The 27262-nt window shown below is 37.0% G+C and overlaps 1 protein-coding gene across 35 annotated transcripts in view; it reads right to left on the bottom strand.

Annotated features, from left to right (window-relative positions):
- MBD5 (methyl-CpG binding domain protein 5) overlaps window positions 1–27262 on the bottom strand; it is a 515330-nt gene that overhangs the window by 349440 nt on the left and 138628 nt on the right. For 5 of the 35 annotated variants that reach the window (XM_065526475.2, XM_074009053.1, XM_074009048.1 and 2 more), the window contains exon 2: window positions 10448–10582. The exons of the other annotated variants lie outside the window; for them this stretch is intronic. The gene's annotated coding sequence lies outside the window, so the exon portion shown is untranslated. The remainder of the gene's footprint in view (window positions 1–10447; window positions 10583–27262) is intronic. 35 annotated transcript variants of the gene reach the window in all.

Below are 27262 nucleotides of genomic sequence, written 5' to 3'. Positions count from 1 at the left end.
GAAAAAAAACACTTTCACAAATTAAACACCAAAGTTGTACTGCCCCCTTTTGGATGCAGCCAAAAGAAACCAATAAGTACTTAACAGGGTATCATGATTTTTAAAAAGGTCTAAAGCAAACAGGGACAATTTGACTTCTTCTTTTCCTAATTGAATACTCTTTTTTTCTTTCTCTTGCCCGATTGCCCTAGCCAGAACTTCCAACACTATGTTGAATAGGAGTGGTGAGAGAGGGCATCCCTGTCTTGTGCCAGTTTTCAAAGGGAATGCTTCCAGTTTTTGCCCATTCAGTATAATATTGGCTGTGGGTTTGTCATAAATAGCTCTTATTATTTTGACATACGTCCCATCAATACCTAATTTATTGAGAGTTTTTAGCATGAAGGGCTGCTGAATTTTTTCAAAGGCCTTTTCTGCATCTATTGAGATAATCATGTGGTTTTTGTCTTTGGTTCTGTTTATACGCTGGATTATGTTTATTGATTTGCGTATGTTGAACCAGCCTTGCATTCCAGGGATGAAGCCCACTTGAGCAAGGTGGATAAGCTGTTTGACGTGCTGCTGGATTCGGTTTGCCAGTATTTTATTGAGGATTTTTGCATCGATGTTCATCAGGGATATTGGTCTAAAATTCTCTTTTTTTGTTGTGTCTCTGCCAGGCTTTGGTATCAGGATGATGTTGGCCTCGTAAAATGAGTTAGGGAGGATTCCCTCTTTTTCTATTGATTGGAATAGTTTCAGAAGGAATGGTACCAGCTCCTCCTTGTACCGACATGATTGTATATTTAGAAAAACTCATTGTCTGAGTCCAAAATCTCCTTAAGCTGATAAGCAACTGCAGCAAAATCTCAGGATACAAAATCAATGTGCAAAAATCACAAATATTCTTATGCACCAATAACAGACAAACAGAGAGCCAAATCATGAATGAACTCCCATTCACAATAGCTTCAAAGAGAATAAAATACCTAGGAATCCAACTACAAGGGATGTGAAGGACCTCTTCAAGGAGAACTACAAACCACTGCTCAGTGAAATAAAAGAGGGCACAAACAAATGGAAGAACATACCATGCTCATGGATAGGAAAAATCAATACTGTGAAAAGGGCCATACTGCCCAAGGTAACTTACAGATTCAATACCATACCCATTAGGCTACCAATGACTTTCTTCACAGAATTGGAAAAAACTGCTTTAAACTTCATATGGAACCAAAAAAGACCCTGCATTGCCAAGACAATCCTAAGCCAAAAGAACAAAGCTGGAGGCATCATGCTACCTGACTTCAAACTATACTACAAGGTTACAGTAACCAAAACAGCATGGTGCTGGTACCGAAATAGAGATATAGACCAATGGAACAGAACAGAGCCCGCAGAAATAATACCACACATCTGCAGTCATCTGATCTTTGACAAACCTGAGAAAAACAAGAAATGGGTAAAGGATTCCCTATTTAATAAATGGTGCTGGGAAAATTGGCTAGCCATAAGTAGAAAACTGAAACTGGATCCTTTCCTTACTCCTTATATGAAAATTAATTCAAGATGGATTAGAGACTTAAATGTTAGACCTAAAACCATAAAAACCCTAGAAGAAAACCTAGGCAATACCATTCAGGACATAGGCATGGGCAAGGACTTCATGTCTAAAACACCAATAGCAACGGCAACAAAAGCCAAAATTGAAAAAAAGGATCTAATTAAACTAAAGAGCTTCTGCACAGCAAAAGAAACTACCATCGGAGTGAACAGACAACCTACAGAATGGGAGAAAATTTTTGCAATCTACTCATCTGACAAAGGGCTAATACCCAGAACCTACAAAAAACTCAAACAAATTGACAAGAAAAAAACAACCCCATCAAAAAGCAAGCAAAGGATATGAATGGACACTTCTCAAAAGAAGACATTTATACAGCCAACAGACACATGAAAAAATGCTCATCATCACTGGCCATCAGAGAAATGCAAATCAAAACCACAATGAGATACCATCTCACACAGTTAGAATGGTGATCATTAAAAAGTCAGGAAACAACAGGTGCTGGAGAGGATGTGGAGAAATAGGAACACTTTTACACTGTTGATGGGACTTAAACTAGTTCAACCATTGTGGAAGACAGTGTGGCAACTCCTCAAGGATCTAGAACTAGAAATACCATTTGACCCAGCCATCCCATTACTGGGGACATACCCAAAGGATTATAAATCATGCTACTATAAAGACACATGCACACGTATGTTTACTGCAGCACTATTCACAATAGCAAAGACTTGGAATCAACCCAAATATCCATCAGTGACAGACTGGATTAATAAAATGTGGCACATGTACACCATGGGATACTATGCAGCCATAAAAAGGGATGAGTTCGTGTCCTTTGTAGGGACGTGGATGAAGCTGGAAACCATCATTGTCAGCAAACTATCGCAAGAACAGAAAACCAAACATCGCATGTTCTCATCATTGGTCGGAATTGAACAATGAGATCACTTGGACACAGGAAGGGGAACATCACACACTGCGGACTATTGTGGGGAGGGGGAGAGGGGAGGGATAGCATTAGGAGATATACCTAATGTAAATGACAAGTTAATGGGTGCAGCACACCAATATGGCACATGAATACATATGTAACAAACCTGCATGTTGTGCACATGTACCCTAGAACTTAAAGCATATATATATACTTAAAGTGTATATATATATATAGGCTTAAAGTATATATTTAAACTTAAAGTATATATTTAAACTTAAAGTGTGTGTTTGTGTGTGTGTGTGTATATATATATATATATAGAGAGAGAGAGGCTTAAGCAATATGGTAAAATATAGGCATTAGTTTTACCAGTCAGCAGTCCATTACCTAACATATTTAACTAACCCCAAAGCGAAAACAAACATAATAAATTGGTGGTGGGCCACCATTACAAACAAAATAAAGCAAGCAAACAAACAAATCACCAGATAAAAAACAGCAAAAGATTTGGGATTTGGCTCAACAAAAAAATGACGTTCTTATTGGTGATAAAATAGAAAATGGGTCCCTGACTCTGGAGTGGGAAGAGGACGGAGGGATGTGCTGTTGTCTTTATCAACAAAAATTAGGAGATCCTAAAGGACGTTCACATATTTTCTAGTATTTTAATGGTACAATGATAACATTTTTGGGCATTGGACATGTAACACACTACCATTCCAAGAAAAACACTATTATAAAGATACATTTCATTAAGCTATCATAAATCGTCTTCAATGCTTAAAAAAAATCTAGAATGTAGACCACAATCCTTTATTTATATGGTAGTAGCAAAGAAATGAATAGGTCTAACAGTGACTCCAGTATGTTCAACAGAACAAACCACTAGGGTGTTGTAGGAGCTAAAGCAGAAAATATTGAATCAGAGCTTAAAATCTACTTAGAAGACATTCTCTGTATAAAAACAAAAGGAAATCTTATAGGTTTAAACAATAAAATATGATAGACTCATGAATCAGTATTTGATAATTAAGACTAATTTGAGGGGAATGAATTAGAGGGCAGATATATTTGAATTAATTTATAGAAAAAATTTTTAAATAAATACCATTTAATGGACATAAAGACTAAAAATTCTTTTCCTGTAGATATGTTTTAAAGGAGTAGCGTCAAAACGCAGCTATAGATGATTAAAATTAGCAAATAAATTGCTTATATGCAAAGATCAAATTTGTTATAAGACTTTATATAAACAATCTCTGTCCAGTATTTATGACATTGAGAATGTAAAGCATAATCTTTTAGATGATGCGTACTTCAGCCTATGTGACTTTAAAAATTATCAAAAAAACAGAAACAAAACCCCCAAATAAAGAATCCTCATTAATAAATCCTCAAGCGAAAACACTTCAGGCAGCATAATTGACAAAAGAAAAAAAAATGCAATAAGTAGCTACATCTTAGGAATAAATTAAGAAGTTATAAAATAAAGAAATGCAGAAGAAAACAAAGCAAAACGAAAATTTCTGACATAACTAAAACAAATTCCAATAGGCACAAATAATTCCAAAAATTTCCAGTAGGCACACACACACACAAAAACATAGCAGGGAGAGGTGTCAGAACTCTGTGCAAGGAGGTGGAGAAGTACCCTCATGTAAAAATACTTAAAAATTAAATGAGAGGCAGAGAAAATGCAAATATACAGAAGAACAGGAGTATCATATCATACGCAGTGATGTAGGAAAACTAGGTAAGTAAATGTGACTACAGCATCAAAACAGCCAGCACTGGGGAGAAACACTAGGCTCTGAGTTTCTGTAGATTTTTGGTGCAGGCACTCATAACAGTAAAAGAAACCATTTTATGTAAGGAATTCTGTAAGCCAGCAGTAATGCCTGATTTTTATCATGTCTAGAAACAGATATCTTTTACCAGAAGAGAATAATATTTCAAATCTTACCCAGAGCAGCACAATATTATGCCAATCTGACAAATAATGAAGAGTTTAGACAGGGAAAATAACACACTGACATGAAAATAAAACCCTTATAAGCAAAAAAAGATGTCTGGATTATACAAATTATGTACAGGAGTAAACAAAGATGGGGCCATTATTGACTTGGTGATAATTCACAAATCAAAAAATAAAATCTGAATATGAGCAAGTGCAACCATAAAGAACTTCTAAGTCATTCTTGTTTATCAGATGTTTTTTTTTTTTTTTTTTTACATTTAGAGAATTGTCCTGTCAAGTTTTTTAAGATACACAAAAAAATAAATGGAACATAATTTTAGATTTCATAGGTGACAATTCAAAAGCCATAAAATAAAATGTGAAGTATGTTAAGTATTTCCAGAAACTTGCTGAATCTTCTCTGTTTATAATGAACTGAAATGACGATGCAGAAAAATAACTATTCAAACGTTTAAACCAAAATATTATCAGCCATTTTGCTCCATATGAGTGATTTAAGGCTTAATACTGCCTCTCACACATAGCCTCAAATGCTACTTAGAACTAATCAAATATTAAATGTTCCCTATATTGCTGGCCTTTATAATGCTATGATTTTCTTGTGATTTTATGGCACTAAGAATACAGCTGTAGATATTGTTGCAGATATAGATATAGATATTTATAATAAAATATGTCCTATATAAAAATATGTTACATAGAATCTTAAATTGGCACAGAAGACTGCAAATCAATACACGTAAATTAATCTTAGTATGATTTTCAGGAAAAATAAAATATAAAATATATAAAAACATCTATTCATTGGCTAGTTGCAACAGAGAACAACTAACCATTAGTAACTGAAACAAAAATTAAGCATTCACTTCATAAATGGAGATAATAAAAAGATTACCTCAAAAGTACTAAATATTTTTGGCAATATATGCTTCTAAATTGGGTTGAATTGGTGAAATTGTCCTTTTTATTGGTAAAAATGTCGAATATTGGTAATTTCATATGGTTCAGGCTAAAAGCATTAGAATGAAATGAATGACATTCTATGTAATATTACAATATAAATGAAGAAAATATAGTCACTGTCTAACATCTGTAATTCAAATAAATTTTCTACCACATAAAAAAGATAAAAGAGGAACAAATATAATCAGTGATTTGTGTTGCTTCCAAATTACAAAATAAAGAGATTGGATCTTTTAGCAAATTTGAGCAGATAGTATGTAGATTGTTAGGTAACAATGTTTTATTCTTCTTTGATGATAAAGAATATGTAACAAGAGGAAAGTTATAAATGAGACAAATTCACATTTGGAAAACAAGTAAACAATAAAGTCCTTTATGATATTTATAATAGATTAAGAAATATTTTGGACAGAGTACATTAATATGTAAGCTTCTTCCTCTAAATTACTGCAAGTTCATAATGGTTTTAAAAAATGGCTGAAAATAATAAAGGCAAGAAGGCCCTCACCAGATGTTGGCTGCTCAGTCTTAGACTTCCTAGCCTTCAGAACTGTAAGAAATATTTATCTTTTCTTATCAATTACCCAGTCTCAGGTATTCTTGCTATGGCAACAGGAAATGAAACAACCAGTGATTAATCAATCAATGTAAGTGAAACAGGACCAAATATTTATGTACTTAGGGTTTAGCAAGAATTACAAGGAAGAAATTCTCAATTATGCCTGGTCCTAAAAACATCTTGTAGAAATAACATGAAAACAAAAATTAATGTGGTCTTTAAATTTTTTCTTATACTTAATAATAACACTAGTTATATCAAAATTTTGATAAGGCTAATGTTTGGTCAGAAAGAACAGTGTGGCTGTACTAGTTGTTAAAATAATAAATAATATAATACTTAAATATCGGTTGGAAAATGGCCACTGCTCCAAGCTCTCCAAATAGCCCCTTCTCTATGGACCCTACCCCCACCAACACACCTCCATATTCCCTAAGGTTAACACCTGGTACAGCAGGGATCCTCTAGTATTCTGGCATCCACTGTGATGCCAGAATGGTTGGTGCCTGTAGCATAACAGTTGTTACATGTATCAAACCTCTCTCCTGTTAATAACAGAAGACAGTAGCAGAAGCTTTGAGCTTGGAGTTAAAGAGACTACATTACAACAGGGCTACTATCTGAGTAAATCCCTGGACCCTTGTAAAATTTCAGCTTCCTCCTTTTAAACGAAGTTCTGACACCTAGTAGGACTGTTTGTGGATTACATGCAATGACATAAAAGTGCTGATTTGCACACAGAAGGCATACCATTCACTTTTCCTTTGCCTTACTAGAAAAATAGTAAACACTACATGAAAAAATTAGTAAAAAATGTAGTATTTTACAAACGAGTTGTGTTTCAAACACTCATTTTTGAAGTCAGTAGTCTGGTAATTAGAATGCATTTTCCCCATACTAATCATTATATAAAAGTGGTTATATATGTCAACCACTTTTTATCTCAACTCAACTTTATAAATTCTAATTTCAGCCATAATACATTGTTTCTACATGAAAAAAATTGAACATTTATTGAACATTCATACACATCAAGCACTATTCTAAATATTGTACACTTAAGTTATTTAATTCTCGGCCGGGCATATATTGTACACTTAAGTTATTTAATTCTCGGCCGGGTATGGTGGCTCACGCCTGTAATCCCAGCACTTTAGGAGGCTGAGGCAGACGGATCACCTGAGCTGGGGAGTTCCAGACAAGCCCGACTAACATGGAGAAACACCGTTTCTACTAAAAATACAAAATTAGCCAGGCGTGGCGGCACATGCCCGTAATCCCAGCTACTTGCTAGGCTGAGGTAGGAGAATCACTTGAACCCGGAAAGCGGAGGTTGCAGTGAGCCAAGATCACACCATTGAACTCCAGCCTGGGCAACAAGAGCGAAACTCCGTCTTGGGGGAAAAAAAAAAAGTTATTTAATTCTCAAAGCAACTTTATGGATAGTATGCTCTGATCATCCCCAAATTAACAGATGGAAATCAAAGCTAAGAGAAGAAGTAAAGTGCTTTGGGTCACTTAGCAAGAAAGTGTCAGAGCCAGGATTGGACCCAGGAATGGGCCTAAGGTCCATGCTTAGGCTCTAAGACCTATGATCCTATTCATTATACTGCAATGTCTGTGGAGTTATTTGAAGTATAAAAGAACATTTTTAAAAAATCAAAACATTTAGAAAAAATACGTGGCAGTTTCTCAACTTGTGATATAAACAAAACTGGTCAAATTAAGCAAAAGAACAAGAAAAGTATACTGAATTATCTTAACATGCTGGTGGTTTGAGGAAAAGCAGGCCAAGACAGATAAGATGGGTGGAGATATAAAGTGGATTGTCTTAATACTTTCATTTGAGTATTTTATTACATCTTACTTTTAGTATCAAGGTGGCTGTTAAATATTTTATTAGTTTATTTGGTACATTAAGTTCTCTGAATAATAGTTTTTAGTGTCTTAGGATCTTATTTCTTTACCATCTTTTATTGTTTTCAGTTCTTTGGCATTTTTAGGTGCCCCTAAACATTTACATTTGAGCATTTTAGAGGTATTAAGGTTCATTTTAGTTTAGACTATAGATCTATATAAACTTTTTGTTAGAATTATATTCTTTTTTGTTTGTTAGAATGTATTTTTCATTACTTCTATCAGTGTTAAGACTTTATTACTTATATTGATTTTACTAAAAATTAGGTTTAGAATGCTAATAAAAGAGTGACCATGTAACACCCTTTTACTCACACACTATTGCTAATTTTTATTAGTATTTGATAGCCAGCAATTTTAACAATGTTGTGTCACAAAAAAATGAAAAGAGATCTGTCATCCTAAATATTTTACATCTCAAATAAATTCAAACAGATCACCCTTATAGCAATTTAGAAAAATTGTCAATTTTTTTCTAAACAATTTATCGTAACAGTGTAAAATAAATTAACATCAGTCTAAATGTGAATGATTCTAATTGTTGGGTTAATTAGGTAGTTGTCTTAGTTGGAGTTCCTCCAGAAGCTGACTCTGAGACAAGGAATGAGTGAAGATAAGTTATTTGGGAGGGTCTCAGTAAACGGACAGGGGAGTGGGGAACATGATAACAGATGGGAAGGCAGCTAATATATTAAGATAGCAATCACAGGGGCCAACTGAAGCTTAATCCTGTAGAGGAAACTCTGACAAATAGTATAGGCACATTCCTTAGAATTGATTAAGTAAGGGCCAAAGAAGTTAGTGTGTTTGTATGCTGAAACCTGCCAATCACTGCTTAAGGTCTTCCCCTAGTGGCTTCTAGAAGCTCAAAGGCTTACAGGAGCTGGCCTTTGGAAGGCAGATGTGCACAAAATGGCAAGGGATTTCAAACCATATGAGCAGACCACTCACATCACTTATTACATTAGCAAAACCATTAGGCATCCATAATTACCACAGTGATAGTTCCGACAAAGTAAATTTAGCCCTAAATGATGGTGAAATTTTGGCAAACTAGCTGAAAATACACTAACAATAGCAAAGTATTGTTACAGTAATGTAGTTTGTAACTTCTCAATTCAAAATGGTAACAAAATAAGAGCCTGGTATCAGGATACTAGAAAACACAGAAAAATTCAAAGAATAATAATATCAGTCTATGCTCTAACTCATTCAAGAAATACTCCTTACAGTTCCTGGTATGATCCAAATTATAGGAAGAACAAACATCCACCAGAACAAGAGTCAAGGATGTGAAACATTGTCCCAAATAATCAGCCTGTCTGTTCCCCTAGTAAACGGCTACACTCCTACTGCAACGTGAAGGAAGATACTATTAAGAAAAAAAACAAGTATGGATTAAAGTCATTTGTAGGATCCACAAATACTTTCTTTGTGTGGATAATACTTCCTCAATCTAAGTAAGATTCTTCTTACTAAGCTTTAAATTTTTCCTTAACTTTAAAGTCTTTCTCGGTCCCTATTAACAGTCCTCTGCCTTGAATCTTAGGGCCTCCTTCTTTTGAATTGTTCAACATCATTTGTGTTCCTTTGGGTCAGGTAATAGATGCTGACCAGGAGGGCTCAGGTCCAGATCCCAGCATCTCCATAAAGCCAGAGCTTCTTTGGTCAATGAGATGCTAAGTCCAGTGGGTTATTTCTGGATCTTCACTTTGCTCAATGTCCCACTCTGGATTAGAGCTCACAGCTGAATGGATGGCTAAAACAGACTGGATGGTTAACCCAAAGATAGGGGTGTTTGTGGTCACATACTGCCCACCGATGTGGGTTTATTAAAGAGTAGTAATTTCTTGAAAGCTAAATGCATCAGTGAAAAAGTTAAGTGTATGTAAACTATATATTGGTACCAGGACTAATATTTGTAGCTGTGAAACTGACTCATGGTTGTGATTACTTTTTGCAGAGAGTACAGAGAAGAAAAGGTGAAAAGCAATATGTGCAAGAAAATGGAGAAATGACATTTCTCCTTAAACTATGTTATGCTATAAAATCATATTATTTGGGTCAATTATGCATACATTTGCTTCCTCTGAGTTATATTTTCACAGCATAGTCGTCAGGCATTGGTCTATTGCTACTGCAGAGTAGTGCCCCAGAATTTGTCAGGGTGCCTATGTCATTATTCTGTAGGTTTCTGTGATTGCCAGAGTTACTTTTAAAGTGTGGGAGTGGGTTTTTGGGGAGAAGTGAGGTGGTGAAGAGAGAGAGGTAGCAGGAACTGAGAAGGAAAGGAGATTTACCTTAAAAAAAAAAAAGATATTTTCTTTCTAAAAATGAAAAAACCTGGACAAGAAATACAATGTATTAAGCAGTAACCATTTAGGAAAAAAGAATAAAGTGGAATTTTTGTATACTGTAAAAGAGTTGTTTGCAATATAAAATTATATACTATAAATAACTCCCAAGAAAAGCAACATTTTATGTAGTATATGACTAAATTCTTATCTAAAGTTTTAATAGAAACAGAAATGTATATCTGAAACGAACCTTAGCAGTCCCTGAGAGTTTGCCTTCCTTTTCCAGATAAAGGGAACACACAGCAAAAAGGTTGATTTGCTGAAGGTCATAGTCAGTGACAGAAGAAGGGCTAGCATCCAGCTCTCCCCATTTCTTTCAAATGTCCTTTACACAAACAAATAAAAAATATTACTAATGTAGTTCTTTTTTTTTATTTTTTGCAATTTGAAGAGCTTTTCATTTAAGCTCCACAACATAATACCTTCAACATAAATAATACCTCAAGAAGTATTATTAGCATTGTACCACCTCCCAACACGAACATATTTCGAATCTGTGTATCTCTACTTTTAATTCATTTTCTTACTAAGAGAATACTTGAGAAAAGATATTGATATGTGGCTATATATTAAGAACTAGGCCTTGACTGTATTCTTAGCAATTCCATTAATACGAAATATATCTGAATTACTCTATTTATACTCTAAATTATTCTATTAAATTTATAGCAAGTCACCAGTCTCAAAGATGAAGCCATATGCTAAAAGGCATACCTTCTAAAATAAAGCAAACTGAGGAAAAGGGGAAAAGTGGGTATTCTAACATCTTTAAAAATTATCCCAGCACTTTAACCGAAAGTTTTTCTTTCCCCCTCCACTGTGCCTATTGTTTTTTATTAAGTTTTTAACTCCACTCCAAAACAACATACAAGTGTGAAAAGAATACTCATACGGTTCTTCATTAATCCATAAAAGGTTTTTAAGTAACAATATAATCCTACTTCATTCACAAATCATCTGGAGATAAGAGTTTGTTGGCTTGGATGTGAAACAGGTTAAAGGAAGTTCTAATCTTCAAAAAGCAGGCTTAGAATGAAGGCCAACGTGGAACTGACAAGACTAGTCTACATCCAGCTGAGGGAAAGGTCCATTTGCAATAAAAGATGTAGGAGCAAAGTTATGCTCTCACAAATGCACAACTGTTTAATTATGTTAAGAGTGAAATAGCCTTTGGTGAAAAAAAAAAAAAAAAAAAGAAAAGTAATGCTATTTATAGCACAGCTTCTATAAGAAAATGTGCTTTATGTTTCTTCTTTGAAGGCTAGAAAAACACCTTTCTCTGGTAGTGGATGCTGTCTACTGGCAAAGAGGCAATATGGAGGCTCATAGAGTAATACTTCCTCTCCAGGAGAAGGTCCCCAGATACAGCACAAATGCAGCATTTATCAGGTCTTAATGAATCAGATTCTCTGAATTTAAAGTGCCCTGACTCATATTCCTAATGAACGGAACAAACCATTAACAACTTAGCCATAGGAATGGCAGATTTTGAAGGGATAAAAATGAAAATACTTTTTCCCAAACTGTGAAAATCTGATCCAGATCTAACTAATATTTACTACGAAGTTTCTGGTTTATGCCATATACCTTTTCAAATACAATGTTCTTTAAGTACCTTAGGGTACTTAAAGTATCTTAGAGTACAGGTGTTAGCCTCATTTACCAGATGAGAAAACTGAGACTAAGAAGTAAAATCTCTGGTGGAAAATGGCAGAGTTGGAACCAGAACTTAGGTCTAGTATTCTATGTCATCTTTTCATGCTGTTTTATGCTTCCTCTGAAAATAGCTTATGGTTGTGCCGAAACTATTATTTATCACATTTTAAAAATATTTATTTGTCTCTGTTTTATTCCAAAGTGATCAAGGTAGCTTATAAAATGCCAGCACCACATATTAAAATGAAAATAAGGCCAGGTGCAGTGGCTCACACCTGTAATCCCAGCACTTTGGGAGGCTGAGGTGGGTGAATCGCCTGAGCTCAGGAATTCAAGACCAGCCTGGGAATCATGGTGAAATCCTGTCTCTACAAAGAAAATACAGAAAAAAATTAGCCAGGTGCAGTGGCATACACTTGTGCTCCCAGCTACTTGGGAAGCTGAGGCAAGATGGTAGCTTGAGCCTGGGAGGCAGAGATTGCAGTGAGCCAAGACAGCACCACTGAACTCCAGCCTGGGTAACAAAGTGAAACCCTGCAGGTGGGAAGGGGAGGGGAAGAAAACGAAAAAGTAAGTGAGAAAAGTAATTCAAAGGAAAATTATGAGTGGCAAAAGTTTAAGATTAAGAATGAACAGTAGGACATGAATGTTTAAAATATATTATTGATGATGGATAATACACTAACAATTAATATATAAGACCTGCTTTATCAAGGTAGAGCTTTGTTCAAAATATCATTACCAAAACAGAAACTGCATGAGAGGCCCAGGGATGTTATAAGGCATGAATTGTCTCTGGAATTTTCTTCCCCATGGTCTCCTCTCATTTCCAGTGGTGTAGTTCTCAACAATGATCTGAAATCAATCAATGCCTCCTTCTCCCCAGATGCCCCGGATGGTGTGATCTTTGGGAACATTTCCCCAGAAATCTAGATCCATTTACTACATAGTTTTGTAAGTAAAAATGTATTCACAATTCCAAAACAGAAAATTTCAAAAGAAAAATAATATATCTGTAATTTGGGGCTTGGGGTTTTTAGTTATTTCCTATTTAATGGAGTAATACAGAAAGTCTATGGGAGTACTACTGCAATGACGAAGAGACCTACACAGATGTTTCCAGTTCCTAACATATTTCTGTCCAGAGAGATTTTAATTCAAATCAGAGGAAACTCGCTTCAACAAGTTATACTAATACCCAATTTTTGTCATATTATATATGGAAAATGAAAAGAAAAAATCATAAAAAACTCAAACTTCTAAGGATTAAAAGCCCTTTCCAAAATAACACCTTGTAAAACCCATTTGAACACATATTTTCAATTAAATATTTATTAATTAGAATTCAAGCCACAATTTCCTCCTGGAAAAAAGCAAAGTGTATCTATTTAACATAATATAAAAATAGTATGCAGTATAACAAGATTTACTACTAGCCTGGCTTTTATCCCATAAATGCTTTTGGGCCTTGTGACAACAAATTCCTCACTGTTGTGAAAAACTGACACACCCCTCAACTGGGCTAAAGGGTAAAATGTCCAGTGTGTCTGTCAATACTTAAATTCTTGGGTCTCTTCAATGACAGACGTGGTGGAAAACACATAAAGGGAATGAAGTTTAAATCCACACTGGCTCAGTCCCATCTGCATGGCATGTTCTTGATCAGCACACACTTTGGTTTTCTCAGTAGGTGTGGTACTTTGTAGTTTACTGAAAACCTGACATTCCAGGTCCTCTACCTTAAGCCAGTCACTGTAACCTCTTATGAGGGGACAAAATTACAATGACATACATTTTAAATTCTCCTCTCTGATTACCTGCTTAACTATCTTCCTTCCTTTCTTCCTCTCTTTTATGCTTCAAATATAGAGATTCTATATGGTATTGCTTACTTCTCCATTACTTCTCCAAACAGGTTATAGTAAATAAATATCATCAGTTTAACAATGATATTTAAATACCATGACTAAAATATATCTCTGAACAAATAACAAAAGCTCACTTACCAAACATCTTTTCTGTTTTGTTAATAAACCTGGCTCTCTAAGCTACAAATAATTTATTAACTCCATTGTATATGTTTCCATATATTACATATAATTGGATTTATGTTTCCAATTTAGACTTCCATATTGTTAGCATTATATATACATCACAGCTCCTCTATAAAACTAATAATACAGAAGATAACTGAGTCTTTTCTCATAATTCAATATAACAATATTTTGAACTCCTACTACGTGCAAAACAAGTTTTAGGTACTTGGATGTTTTAAGAACACAGAGTTGAGGATATCAAATACACACAAATCACTATAAAAGTAGAGGTACAAATAAAATGCCATGCAAGCTAAAAAGAGGGAAGGATTATTAATTCCTTTGTAATTCTTAAAGAACTGATATAAAGCAAATTAAAATTTGGTGGACTAAGATTTAAAATCTAATACTAAGGAGCTTAGATGCAAGTTCATCCCTAATTATAATTTTCAATGAAAAAACATATAAATCTCTTCTGCTTATCCTTCTCCTATAGTACATCCTATCCCTTGAAATGATGCTGCTCAACAGTTTCCCATGATATTTCACATGACCACTGAAAATGCCATCACCTCTAGGAAGCTTTCTCACCTGATTCCAAAAGCTATGATTGTTCTCTATAGCATGTAATGGCCACACTACTCATTATTTATTGTAATGTCCGGATACATTTCCACATTTTCATAACTCCCTTATATACCACACCAAAACAATCTGTGAAGCATCCTTTTTTTTTCTTTTTTTTGAGATGGAGTCTTGCTCTGTCATCCAGGCTGGAGTGCAGTGGCGCGATCTCGACTCACTGCAACCTCCACCTCCTGGGTGCAAGCGATTTTCCTGCCTCAGCCTCCCAAGTAGCTGGGAATTACAGGCACCCGCCACCATGCCTGGCTAATTTTTATATTTTTAGTAGAGACGGGGTTTCACCATGCTGCCCAGGCTAGTCTTGGACTCTTGACCTCGTGATCCGCCGGCCTCAGCCTCCCAAAGTGCTGGGATTACAGGCGTGAGCCACCGTGCCCGGCCTCTGTGGAGCAACTTAACACTGATTTCCATAGTTGGGTTTGGGTTCTGTATGTCCAGAAAACTCCTGATGTGCAGCCAGGGTTGAGAGCCAGTATGTATCACACACTTTCAGAACACAGACAAATTTTAAAGAGCACATAGATTTCTTCTTGAGTGCCAATTTTGATTGCTGCCTGAAACACCATGTTAAGAAGGGTACTAAAGCCAGGGCAAGTTCAGACTGCCTGGATCCAAATCTTGGTTTTGGTACTAATTACCTGTCTGACTTTGTACTTCAGCTTCCTTTTATGAAAACAGAGATAATGCTCCTGTTTACTAGAGTTGTTGAGGGGATTAAAAGGGTTAGTACCTGCACAAGGAAAGCTTAACTAAATATTAGCAATTGTCATGGAAGAGGCATTATGAGTTTTGAGTTATTTGCCAATTCAGACCTGAGAAACACTCTTGGGGGTTGAGTCTTAATGAGTATAATGCTGTACCTATGAGAAAAAGCATTACATATATATACTTCTAATTGAGAAATATAGTTAGGGTAGGGTGTGGTGACTCACGCCTGTAAACTCAGCACTTTGGGAGTCCAAGGTGGGTGGATTGCTTGAGCTCAGGAGACCAGGCTGGGAAACATGGTGAAACCCTATCTCTACAAAAATTACAAAAAAATTAGCCGGCCATGGTGGGACATGCCTGTAGTCGCAGCTACTTGGGAGGCTGAGGCTGGAGGATCGCTTGAGCCTGGGAGGTAGAGGTTGCAGTGAGCCAACTGCACCACTGCACTCCAGCCTGGGAGACAGAAAGAAACCCTGTCTCAAAACAATAATAACAACAACAACAAAACAGAAATATAGTTAGAAGACAACTTATCTGCAAACTGAGGGCTGTTTGTATTTGAGGCTTTGTGTTGTGATGTCCAGTGTGGCATAGAGGAATAACAGCTGTGTGGTTTATGAGAACAAGCATAGATTTGGAAACAGAATACTAGTGTTTCAGTCTCGATTAACTACCTGTGTAACCCAGAGAAAGTAAATGGCCCTTTTTGTTTCTCCATCTGTAAAGTAGGTAAAAAAGCAGTTTTTTACTTTACGATGTTTTTATAAAGATTACAGGAAATGATGGGGCCGGGCGTGGTGGCTCATGCCCGTAATCCCAGCACTTTGGGAGGCCAAGGCGGGCAGATCACGAGGTAAGGATATCGAGACCATCCTGGATAGCGTAGTGAAACCCTGTCTCTACCAAAATTACAAAAAAACTACAAAAATACAAAAAAAAATTAGCTCAGTGTGGTGGCGGGCGCCTGTAGTCCCAGCTACTCGGGAGGCTGAGGCAGGAGAATAGTATGAACCCGGGAGGCGGAACTTGCAGTGAACTGAGATGGTGCCACTGCACTCCAGCCTGGGCGACAGAGTGAGACTCCATCTCAAAAATAAATAAATAAAAATAAATAAAATAAATAAAATTTAAAAAAGATTACAGGAAATAATGGATGTGAACATATCTAGTATATGGTCAGACACATGGTAAATATTCAATAACTTTGATGCTCTAAGCTAGTCCTCCAAATCATACTTAACCAATTTATAGTTAAATGACAGTATAAACAGCCAAGTATAACCTCCCAAGTTGGTATACTAGTAACATTTTCTCTTGTCTTGGCTCTTCGTACCATGAAGGTTTAAGCTCTGGGTATAATGAGCAGACCACTGACAAAATCAGAGTCCCAAATGGCCAAAAAACAGCAAAAGACTAAAGAAAAACCTGCCATTTAAACCCCTGAGACAAGGGCTTCATGTGCTTAAAGGAGTTCAAGTAACACTTATAATTTTCTTTAGGTCTTTTGCTGTGTATGCTTGTTTTGCGTAACTCTTTAATTGTATAATTTTATATTCAACATTTTTCATGACATTTTCTCTTGAGCACTTCCCCATATCATTAAAAATCCCTTAAAATATTATTTTCAATGGTTGCACAGTATTCTAGCATATGATGGATCATATACAATCACTATTCTATTAAACATTTATTTTATTTTTAAATTTTTACTATTGTAAATAATGCTGAAATTAACACTCTAATTAATGTTAGTGTATTATTTCATTAGGATAATTATTAAAGAAGAATGAGGTGAAATTCACATAATGTAAAATTAACCATTTTAAAGTGCACAATTCAATGACATTTAATACATTCGCAATATTGTGTAACCACCACCTCTATCTAGTTCTAAAACATTTACATTGTGATGAATATTTTTGAGATATTAATGCATATGAACATTTTAAATATTTTCAACATAAACTGTTAAACTGTCTTCTGGAATAAAAAAGTTAAACCAATTTACACTTTCACCAGTGGCATCTGAGAGAGTCCATTTCACAGCACACTTACTTCTATGTGTACTTCTATGTGTATTATTAGTATCAAAGAAATAAAAAAACTTTGATAGTGAGAAAGGTTTAATAAATCCTACTTCTTCAATTTCAGTGATTACTAGTAAGGCTGTATCTTTTAAAAATATTTACTTGCTATCTAAGTTTCTTCTTTTCGGAACTGCCCCCAGTGATGAGATAATTCTGAGATGTTATCTGTGAGGCATTTGTAGTAGTGTTTATGGTGGATGCTTTGCAGGCTGCTATGTAAGGAATACCTGAGCTTGGGCTGGATAAGAGATACTGCTCAAGGTCTCTGAAGTGCCTAGAAGGTAGTTTCATGCTTTTAGGACTTAAGTACTCATTTTGGAGAAGACAACCTATTGTCTATGATAAAATACTATGCTTTTAAAAAAACAATAACCAGAAATCGAAATTTTAACGCATTATTATAGTAAAACACATGGACACAGAGAGGGGAACATCACACACCAGGCCCTGTCAGGGGTTGGGGAATAGGGGAGGGATAGCCTTAGGAGAAATACCTAATGTAGATGATGGGTTGATGGGTACACCAAACCACCATGACACGTGTATACCTATGTAACAAACCTGCACATTCTGCACATGTATCCCAGAACTTAAAGTATAATAATAAGAAAAAAATAAAGTAAAACAAAAATGAACAGATGTTTTGATTCAAATAATAACTTACAAAATTATTTAAATATTTAATGGTGACCATATCGCTATGTGACTGAAAGTAAAGAATTTAAAAAAGCATATAAACTATAATAATGTACCAAGTGGGATCGGGACAAGTACTTGTGAAATACCTTTCTACATGCCAGGAACTGTGCTAGCTGTGGAGGGGGAGCAGTCAACAGGCAGATAAGCTTTCTGTTCTCATGAAAATTATGTTATAATAAGGTTGGCTATCATTCAATAAATAACAAGTGTGACGAGCACTATCACAGTCTTGTGATTTAAATGACCTATAAATTTATGTTCTTTCCTATAAATAATTGTCATTGGTTTTTGGTAAAAATAAACCAAGCCTTCTATTAGAGTAACTAAATTCACTATTTATTAAGTTCAGTTAAGTGAGAGGCACTATGCTAAAATATGCACAAACTAAAAATAAAAATAAAAAAAAAATCCACAGACCCTCAAAGAGCTCACACTAGTGGAGAAGTTAAACATGTAAACAGGTTTTGCAGATTATGATAACTGCAAGAAAAGATCATACAGAAGTGGTGGTACCACAGAATAGGACATGATTAGCTCTATTTGAATTTTCAGGAAACGATTCTTATAGAAGATGACATCTGAGATTAATTTTGAAGGACAAAAATGAATTCATGAGGTTGGCAAGGACCAAAGAGCGCTCTTAGAATCTGTTGTGGCCTGGAGACTTGAAATGTTTCTTCTGGGGAGTAGTTATAAGCAGTTCTTTGCTGTTAGTGTATAAACAAACGAGTGGCGCCTGTGGGAGCTGATGTTGAAGAGGCAAAAGCCAGATCAAAGCACCTCAGGTGCTATGTTATACAGTTTAAATTTAACCTAAAGCCAGCAGGGAATCATTGGTGGGTTTTAATTCTGGGAGATAAATTATTGTATGATCGTTTAAAATTATCATTTTGGTCAACCAAATCATTTAATCAACCAAAACTTTAAACAGAGCCTAAAGATATCATGTATGATCTGGCTCCTTTGTACCTGTCCGGGCTGATTTTGAGCCACTTTCCCCTATGCTGTATCTGGTAACACTAAACTGTTTTCGGTTCCATTCTCTGGGCATTTGTACAAGTGGTCCCTTTGTTTGGACAGTATTTCTTCTCTCTCTGAAGGTCTAACTCCCACTTATCTTTCAGATAGCAACAGGAGTATAGCTTACTCTGGAGAGTTTGTACTCATAAATCAGACCTACCAGCCCCCCATGTGCTACTAAGAGTGCTTGTTCTCAAAGTGCTTATTACAATGCTATGTCATTAACAGTCTGTATACACCAGTTATTATGACTTTTCTAAGGGCAATGATCATTTCAAGTTTAATAACCATTCTATCTCCAATACATACCACAGGACCTAGAACACAGAAGGTATTCAATAAATATCTCGTGAATGAGTGTTGAAAATAGCATGTAAGCCTGGCAGCAGACCAGCTGGGTGACCACAATGAAAGCCCAAATGAAGGCAAAAGTATCAAGGATGAAGAGCACAGCAGAAGAGTAACATAGGAGTTGGAATCAATAAAATGTGATAGCTTGCAAGATGTAGAGGACAAAGGACAAAGAGAAGAATGATAGAAATTAGTTAATCTCTGAAGGATAGTTCCCAGTTTTTAAGAAAACAGGAATTCAGGACCAAGACAATCATATTTCCTATTACCTGTCTGAGCCTTCTCCTATTGCTCAAGCCAGGCACAATGGCTACCTCATCATTTTCCCAAAATGCCAGGTACACTCCTGCCTCACACTGTGCAGCTGCTGTTTCCTCATCCTGTAACAGTCTTCCCCCAGATACCCACGTGGCTTGCTCCATCGCCTCCTCAGATCTTTGCTTAAATGGTAACTTTTCAGTGATGACTTCCCTAAACATCCTACTTAGAACTGCAACTTTTATCCTCATCTTGGCTCTCCTTAGCAATCTTCCCTGCTCATTTTTCTCCAAAGAATTTCTCAATATCAGACACGCAACATATTTTAATTATTTGCTTTGCCTCTTTCACTAGAAATATACCTTTCTGGAAAGGTAAATATTTGTTTGTTTAGGTCACTATTGTACCCTCAGGGCCTATAGAACCTCATAGGCACTCAATAAATATTTATTTAATTAATTAATTATTCAATGAAGAACTGAACAGTGTTGTACACATGGGCATATAGAGATAAAAATAAATGTAGAAGATGATAAGTTCATTTTAAGATATGCTAAATTAGGGGCTGTCTCTGAGACATTAAACTGGTGCTCAAGGGAAATGTTTCAGCTGGTTCTATCAAGCATGTCATATCCATAGACAATGTATAAGGGATCAAGAGAATTTATAAAACCCATAGAAATTGGGAAATACCAAATATTTAAGGAGTAGGCAAAGGAAGAAGAGCAAAAACATCTAAAAAGGAATAGACAAAGGACTTGGGAGAATATTAATGAAGAAAAAGTAATTCCCAGGCCCTAACTCAGATTTATTGAATTAGAACCTCTGAGGTAATAACACTGGCTACATTGTCAAAATCACCTTTTTCAGAACTCTGGAAATTAAAAACTTAAAATAATCCAAAGAATGTTTATTCAAGAGAAGTGGCTGAATTTCCATATGAAGAGCGAATCTCGTGGCATTTTAATTTGCACTAATCCCATCCTCTTCTCCAGCTGTAGACTAGGCCAAAAGCCAAAAGCTTCACTATTATGGTAGCTGTGTAAACTAGCAGCTGAACAGTCACTAAGAGGTCAGAACACTTTTTAAATTCTACATTCTACGTTTTAAGAGTTCCCAAATGTCCATTCTCATAGAATAGTCACCATTTGACCCATCTCACTAAGCTCCATTTTCAGGACTTGTCTTCACTTCAGCTGACTCAGAACTGCCTCTATGCAACCAGTGCTACCTACAGAATATTTGTCAAAAATAATCAGTGGCAACTGTTTAACAATGCAGGTGTTGGAGATGGTTTTAATAGTTGGAGCTAACAAGAGGCTTACAAAAAAATTAAAGAAAAAAATTGTAGAGAAAAATGTTCACAGGGGTTTTAAAAAAGGTCTAACATATTTCTGGGAATCTATAGAGCAATGCATATTGGTGACTTGTGCATGATCACAAAAGACCTGAGAAAACTCTAAGTTCTCACCTCTGATTGACTTTGAGGCTCTGTGCAAGCAGAAAGTGAAAGCTAAGGCTAAGACAGAGTAGTAGACAGTCTGCTGGAGCATTGAGGTCATCCCCCAACACATACACAGAGGCCCTTCACAAAGGCGGGGAAACTTACTGGCTTAATCTCCCACTAATCATTAAGTGGCCATAAAGATAACAGAGCAGAAATTTTAGTGGCCACACACAACAAAGAATACAGGTTTTAAGGAAAAAATCACTCAAAAAACACATAGCAACAACAACAAAACCAAATAACAAATTAAGGGGGGGAGGTCATCTAATTTTTAGAGTTGACAGTTAACATTTACTTAAAGTGTTCAGTTTTGGGCCAGGAGTGGTGACTCATGTCTGTAATGCCAGCACTTTGAGAGGTTGAGGTGGGGATCACTTGAGTTCAGGAGTTTGAGACCAGCCTGGCCAACATGGTGAAACCTTGAAACCTCGTCTCTACTAAAAATACAAAAATTAGCAGGGGGTGGTGGTGCATGCTTGTAGTCCCAGCTTCTCGGGAGGCTGAGGCAACAGAATCACTTGAATCTGGGAGGCGGAGGTTGCAGTGAACCAAGATCGTGCCACTGCACTCCAGCCTGGGTGACAATGTGAGACTCTGTCTCAGAAAAAACAAAAACAAAAACGAAAAACAAACAAAAAAAAACATTAAAAATAAATAAATAAAATGTTCAGTTTTGACAACAAATTATATGCAAAAAGGAAAGTGTGGCTTATACACAGGGAAAATAGCAGCTGATTGAAACTGTCCCCACCAAAACCAAAATATTAGATTTATTAGATAAAGGTGTTAAATCACCTATAATACATATGTTCGAAGAACTAAAAGAAACTATGCCTATGAATTAAAGTATACAAATAATGTCTTATCAAATAGAAAATAACAGTAAACAGAAAGAAATTATCTTTCAGAAGAAACAAATAGAAATCCTGGAGTTGAAAAAGGCAATAACAGAAACAAAATATTTACTAGGATGTCTGACCAGCAGCATATTTGAGGTCACAGAACACAGAAGAAAGAATCAGTAAACTTGGTGACAATGAACTAATGACAGATTAATTGAGTCTATCTTATATGAGAAACAAAAAGCAAATAAAATTAAAAAATTAAAAGAGCCTCAGATATCTGTGGGACATCATCCAGCTTCCTCACAATGCATAAGGGAGTCCCAGAAGAAGCAACAGAAAGCGGCAGTAATAATAATTTCTTTAAATAGCTAAAAATTTCCCAAATACGGGGGGTGGTTCCAAGATGGCCAAATAGGAACAACTCCAGCCTCCAGCTCCCAGAGTGAGGAACACAGAAGATGGGTGATTTCTGCATTTCCAAGTGAGGTACAGGGTTCATCTCACTGAAGCATGTCGGACAGTGGGTGCAGGACAGTGGGTGCAGCCCAGCGAGTGAGAGCCGAAGCAGGGTGAGGCATCCCCTCACCCAGGAAGGGCAAGGGGGAAGGGAATTTCCTTTCCTAGCCAAGGGAAACCTTGACACAACACCTGGAAAATGGGGTCACTCCCACCCTAATACTGCGCTTTACCAAGGGTCTTAGCACAAGGCACACCAGGAGACTATATCCCACACCTGGCTCAGAGGGTCCGACGCCCACGGAGCCTCCCTTATTGCTAGCAGAGCAGTCTGAGATCTAACTGCAAGGTGGCTGCGAGGCTGGGGGAGGGGCACCCACCATTGCTGAGGCTTGAGTAGGTAAATAAAGCAGGTTGGAAACTTGAACTGGGTGAAGCCCACCGCAACTCAAGGAGGCCTGCCTGCCTCTGTAGACTCTACCTCTGGGGACAGGGCATAGACAAACAAAAGGCAGCTGAAACCTCTCCAGATGTAAATGTCCCTGCCTGACAGCTTTGAAGAGAGTAGTGGTTTTCCCAGCACGGAGTTTGAGATCTGAGAACTGACAGACTGCCTCAAGTGGGTCCCTGACCCCCAAGTAGCCTAACTGGGAGACATACCCCACTAGGGGTAGACTGATACCTCAAACGCCCGGATACCCCTCTGAGACAAAGCTTCCAGAGGAATGATCAGGCAGCAACATTTGCTGTTCAGCAATATTCACTCTTCTGCAGCCTCTGTTGCTGATACCCAGGCAACAGGGTCTGGAGTGGACCTCCAGCAAACTCCAACAGACCTGCAGCTGAGGGTCCTGACTGTTAGAAGGAAAACTAACAAACAGAAAGGACATCCACACCAAAACTCCATCTGTACATCACCGTCATCAAAAACCAAAGGTAGATAAAACCACAAAGATGGGGAAAAAACAGAGCAGTAAAGCTAGAAATTCTAAAAATCAGAGCACCTCTCCCCCTCCAAAGGAATGCAGCTCCTCGCCAGCAATAGAACAAAGCTGGATGGAGAATGACTTTGACGAGTTGAGAGAATAAGGCTTCAGATGATCAAACTTCTCCAAGGTAAAGGAGGAAGTTCGAACCCATTGCAAAGAACCTAAAAACCTTGAAAAAAGATTTGATGAATGGCTAACTAAAATAATCAATGTAGAGAAGTCCTTAAATGACCCGATAGAGCTGAAAATCATGGCACGAGAACTACCTGACAAATGCACAAGCTTCAGTAGCCGATTTGATCAACTGGAAGACAGGGTATCAGTGACTGAAGATCGAATCAATGAAATGAAGCAAGAAGAGAAGCTTAGAGAAAAAAGAGTAAAAAGAAACGAACAAAGCCTCCAAGAAATATGGGACTATGTGAAAAGACCAAATCTATATCTCATTGGTGTACCTGAAAGTGATGGGGAGAATGGAACCAAGTTGGAAAACACTCTGCAGGATATTATCCAGGAGAACTTCCCCAACCTAGCAAGGCAGGACAACAGTCAAATTCAGGAAATACAGAGAACGCCACAAAGATACTCCTTGAGAAGACCAACTCCAAGACATATAATTGTCAGAATCACCAAAGTTGAAATGAAGGAAAAAAATGTTAAGGGCAGCCAGAGAGAAAGGTCGGGTTACCCACAAAGGGAAGTCCATCAGACTAACAGCGGATCTGTTGGCAGAAACTCTACAAGCCAGAAGAGAGTGGGGGCCAATATTCAACGTTCTTAAAGAAAAGAATTTTCAGCCCAGAATTCATATTCAGCCAAACTAAGCTTCATAAGTGAAGGAGAAATAAAATCCTTTACAGACAAGCAAATGCTGAGAGATTGTGTCACCCCCAGGCCTGCCCTGCAAGAGCTCCTGGAGGAAGCAGGACATGGAAAGGAACAACTCGTACCAGCCACTGCAAAAACAATGCCAATATGTAAAGACCATCGATGGTAGGAAGATACTGCATCAACTAACGAGCAAAATAACCAGCTAACATCATAATGACGGGTTCAAGTTCATACATAACAATATTAACCTTAAATGTAAATGGGCTAAATGCTTCAATTAAAAGACACAGACTGGAAAATTGGATAAACAGTCAAGAGCCATCAGTTGCTGTAATCAGGAGACCGATCTCATATGTAGAGACACACATAGGCTCAAATAAAGGGATAGAGGAAGATCTACCAAGCAAATGGAAAACAAAAAAAGGCAGGGGTTGCAATCCTAGTCTCTGATAAAACAGACTTTAAACCAACAAAGATCAAAAGAGAAAAAGAGGCCAGGCACGGTGGCTCAAGCCTGCAATCCCAGCACTTTGGGAGGCTGAGGCAGGTGGATCATGAGGTCAGGAGATTGAGGCCATCCTGGCTAACACCCCAAAAAATTAGCCAAGTGTGGTGGTGGGCACCTGTAGTCCCAGCTACTCGGGAGGCTGAAGCAGGAGAATGGTGTGAACCCAGGAGGCGGAGCTTGCAGTGAGCCAAGATCGTGCCACTGCACTCCAGGCTGGGCAACAGAGCAAGACTCCGTCTAAAAAAAAAAAAGAGAGAGACAAAGAAGGCCCTTACATAATGGCAAAGGGATCAATTCAACAAGAACAGCTAACTATCCTAAATATATATGGCACCAATACAGGAACACCGAGATTCATAAAGCAAGTCCTCAGAGACTTACAAAGAGATTTAGACTCCCAGCAATAATACTGGGAGACTTTAACACCCTATTGTCAACATTAGACAGATCAACGAGACAGAAAGTTAACAAGGATATCCAGGAATTGAACTCTGCTCTGCACCAAGCAGACCTAATACACATCGACAGAACCCTCCACCCAAAATCAACAGAATATACATTCTTCTCAGCATCATATCACACTTAATCCAAAATTAACCACATAGCTGGAAGTAAAGCACTCCTCAGCAAATGTGAAAGAACAGAAATTATAACAAACTGTCTCTGAGACCACAGTACAATCAAACTAGAACTCAGGATTAAGAAACTCAATCAAAACTGCTCAATTACATGGAAACTGAACAACCTGCTCCTGAATGACTACTGGGTACATAACGAAATGAAGGCAGAAATAAAGATGTTCTTTGAAACCAATGAGAACAAAGATACAACATACCAGAATCTCTGGGACACATTTAAAGCAATGTGTAGAGGGAAATTTATAGCACTAAATGCCCATAAGAGAAAGCAGGAAAGATCTAAAATTGACATCCTAACATCACAATTAAAAGAACTAGAGAAGCAAGAGCAAACACATTCAAAAGCTAGTAGAAGGCAAGAAAAAACTAAGATCAGAGCAGAACTGAAGGAGATAGAGACAGAAAAAAACCCTTAAAAAAATCAATGAATCCAGGAGCTGGTTTTTTGAAAAGATCAACAAAATTGATAGACCACTAGCAAGACTAATAAAGAAGAAAAGAGAGAAGAATCAAATAGACGCAATAAAAAATGATAAAGGGGATATCACCACCAACCCCACAGAAACACAAACTACCATCAGAGAATACTATAAACACCTCTATGCAAATAAACTAAAAAATCTAGAAGAAATGGATACATTCTGGGACATATACACTCACCCAAGACTAAACCAGGAAGAAGTTGAATCCCTGAATAGACCAATAGCAGACTCTGAAATTGAGGCAATGATTAACAGCCTACCAACCAAAAAAAGTCCAGGAGCAGACGAATTCACAGCTGAATTCTACCAGAGGTACAGGGAGGAGCTGGTACCATTCCTTGTGAAACTATTCCAGTGAATAGAAAAAGAAGGAATCCTTCCTAACTCATTTTATGAGGCCAACATCCTGATACCAAAGCCTGGCAGAGACACAAGAAAAACAGAGAATTTTAGACCAATATCCCTGATGAACATCGATGCAAAAATCCTCAATAAAATACTGGCACACTGAATCCAGTAGCACATCAAAAAGCTTATCCACCATGATCAAGTGGGCTTCTTCCCTGGGATGCAAGGCTGGTTCAACATACGCAAATTAATAAAACTAATCCAGCATATAAACAGAACCAGAGACAAAAACCACATGATTATCTAAATAGATGCAGAAAATGCCTTTGACAAAATTCAACAGCCCTTCATGCTAAAAACTCTCAATAAACTGGGTATTGATGGACTGTATCTCAAAATAATAAGAGCTACCTATGACAAACCCACGGCAAATATCACACTGAATGGACAAAAACTGGAAGTATTCCCTCTGAAAACTGGCACAAGACAGGGATGCACTCTCTCACCACTCCTATTCAACATAGTGTTGGAAGTTCTGGCTAGGGCATTCAGGCAGGAGAAAGAAAGAAAGAAAGGGTATTCAATTAGGAAAAGAGGAAGTCAAATTGTCCCTGTTTGCGGATGACATGATTGTATATTTAGAAAACCCCATCATCTAAGCCCAAAATCTCCTTAAGCTGATAAGCAACTTCAGCATAGTCTCAGGATACAAAATTAATGTGCAAAAATCACAAGCATTCTTATACACCAGTAACAGACAAACAGAGAGCCAAATCAGGAATGAACTTCCATTCACAATTGCTTCAAAGAAAATAAAATACCTAGGAATCCAACTTACAAGGGATGTGAAGGACCTCTTCAAGGCGAATGACAAACCACTGCTCAACGTAATAAAGGAGGACACAAACGAATGGAAGAGCATTCCATGCTCATAGATAGGA

The sequence above is a fragment of the Macaca fascicularis genome, chromosome 12, assembly GCF_037993035.2.
Source record: "Macaca fascicularis isolate 582-1 chromosome 12, T2T-MFA8v1.1".
In the NCBI taxonomy this organism is placed as follows: Eukaryota; Metazoa; Chordata; class Mammalia; order Primates; family Cercopithecidae; genus Macaca; species Macaca fascicularis.
This window is presented reverse-complemented; position numbering and strand designations above follow the sequence as displayed.